General features: G+C 55.2%; 1 non-coding gene across 1 annotated transcript; it reads right to left on the bottom strand.

Moving 5' to 3' along the window:
• Positions 1-1,894: 1,894 nt before the first annotated feature.
• Positions 1,895-1,966, bottom strand: TRNAC-ACA (transfer RNA cysteine (anticodon ACA)). Its single transcript has one exon. It is a non-coding gene; the product is annotated as a tRNA-Cys (tRNA).
• Between the last annotated feature and the right edge of the window lie 521 nt (positions 1,967-2,487).

Raw genomic sequence — 2,487 nt, 5'->3', positions numbered from 1 at the left:
CTCCCCGGCTCTCCCGTGGACCAAGCCTGTCTCTCATCCGTGGGTGCCTGCTGCTCTAAGAGGCCTCTAGCCCTTGGAAATGCCAGGAGGGTGGGCACTGTATCCCACGTGCGGCCACCTTCAAGGAGGATAAACCCAACCCCTGTGGATGGAGCTCTAGAATGACGAGGCGGGGAGGAGGGGTGGTCCAGGAGGGGGCACTCCCTCGGCCTGAGCATTGGCGGCTCTCCCCACCCATCCTCTCTGGGCTGGGGCAGGACAGGCCGGATGGTGGGGCATTGCGGGAGGCTGGCGGCCCTGGCTGGCAAAGCCCTCAACAGAATTTGCTTTGGAAGCACAAGAAAGGGCATCTGGGCCCCTGCTGAAGCTCTCTCTCTTGGGGAGGGGGGCGCCTCGCCACTGAGCAGACCCCCCAACTCGTGTCTGGTACGTGTCCATCTGCCTGCTCTCCCCTCACCCTGACACTCACGATTGTTTGAGGGATGGGCTGTTGTACGCATGTTCTGAGGCTGCTGCAGCAAAGATCTGCAGACCGGGGGTCCTAAAACCACAGGAGCTTATTCTCTCAGGCTCCGGAGGCCAGAAGTCCAGCATCCAGGTGTGGACACACCGTGCTCCCTCTGGAGGTCTGGGGGAGTGGCCTCCAGCTTCCAGATGTCGTCAGTCTGGCCTTCCAGGGCTCGAAGCCGCAGCCCCTCGAAGTCTGTCCCTGCAGTCACGCGGCCTTCTCCCCTGGGGGTCTGTCTCCACGCTTCCCTCTTATGAGAACACCAGCGTCCTGGACCGAGGCCCAACCCAAGGACCTCTTGGTGACTTGATGACACGGTCCCAATCGCAGGTATGGGATGAGGACACAGCATCTGGGGAGACACATCCGGCCCCTAACAGCTGTGGATGAAGGGATCCACTCTAGCTTGTTTACGCACGTGTGGATTTATAAGGAGCTGTGAGAGGGCTCGCAGATCTGGCTCAGCTTCCAGGAACAGTGCCCAGAATCCCTGCCAGGACTGGTCTGGCTATGGGCTCTGCTACCCCCACCACGCCCGAGCCGTTGTGGCAGCAGGAGGTGGACACCACCCCCAGCCCCAGAAACAAGCTGCCTCTGCCAGGACCAGTCCAGCAAAACCGCTGCCACAGCGGCCCACTGGGGTCCTGGTGCCGCTGCCCCCTCCTGGGTCAAGTTGGACATCTGCCCCTAGTGGGGAGGGGAGGCTGGGCAACGCAATCCTTCTGGATTCCAAGCTGGAGGGACAGGATTCACAATGTGGGAACCACCCAACTGCAGAGATGCTATTCAAAAGATGCTGGGAGGCCGCAACGCCTGGCGTCCGCCGTAGTCACACCTCCGGCCTCCTCTCCCTTTCTGTTTTCTGCTATAGACGCTGGAAAGACTTCGTGCCCACTCCCCCAGCTCTGCTGTACTAGGTCACGGGGGACGTGGTTCTGACAACTGAGATGTCACTGAAGACTACTGGGGAGCTTCTGGGGAGTTCATTTCTGTGACAAAAGAGGTAGACATCCCTTTCACTATCCTTTCCCCTCTTTTTCTAGCCTGGAACATGGATGTGATGTCTGGAGCTGTGGCAACCCTCTGTGAGCACGACAGAAGCCAAACATGATTGCAGAGATGCTGGTCTGACATGACTGGGCTGCTGAGCAGACGTGCCTGCCTCCAGGACTCTTGTTATGGGAGAAAAATAAACCCCTGTTGGTCCAAACCACTGCACTTTTCATAATTACTGCTACTTGAAACCAAGCGAAAGAGAAGTGAAGTCGCTCAGTCGTGTCCGACTCATTGTGACCCCATGGACTGTAGCCTACCAGGCTCCTCCGTCCATGGGATTTTCCAGGCAAGAGTACTGGAGTGGGTTGCCATTTCCTTGTCCAGGGGATCTTCCCCACCCAGGGATCGAACCCAGGTCTTCTGCATTGTAGGCAGACGCTTTACCGTCTGAGCCACCAGGGAACTTGAAACCGAGAGTGCTTCTAACGGATACACCAGCCATGCATTCATCCAACTGTCCATTCATGTATCTGAAAATCAGTAAGGCAAAGCTCACTCAAATGGAGCTAAGAGGCCAGAAGGAGGCGCTCTTACACACGTACCGCTCAGTACAGGTACCACAGCAACACGATTCAGACAGGAAGACGGTCCCTACATCCCCAGCAGGAAGTGACATTGTTTTATTATCAGGAGGAGGAAGAAAGATTTTTTCCTTGCCTGGCAACAGCTCACTCAATAAGAGACAGTCACAATTTGGCCAATGAACACCCACTATAGTCTGATCTCCTAGTTTCATCAACAGACTTTGTGTTTATAACAGCCCCTCCCAACTTCCTTTCTCCTCTATAAAAGAGTTTCCTCTCTTTGGCTTTGCCACAATTTCATATGGTTTGCCATAGTTGCAAGTCTAGAATTTCAATCCTTTACGGCTCCAGAATAAACTTGCTTTGCTGGTAAAAATAACTATTTCATTATTTTTGGTT

This window comes from Bos mutus, chromosome 21 (genome assembly GCF_027580195.1).
Source record: "Bos mutus isolate GX-2022 chromosome 21, NWIPB_WYAK_1.1, whole genome shotgun sequence".
Classification (NCBI taxonomy): Eukaryota; Metazoa; Chordata; class Mammalia; order Artiodactyla; family Bovidae; genus Bos; species Bos mutus.
Note: the sequence above shows the minus strand (reverse complement) of the source record. Positions and strands in the feature narration are given on the sequence as shown.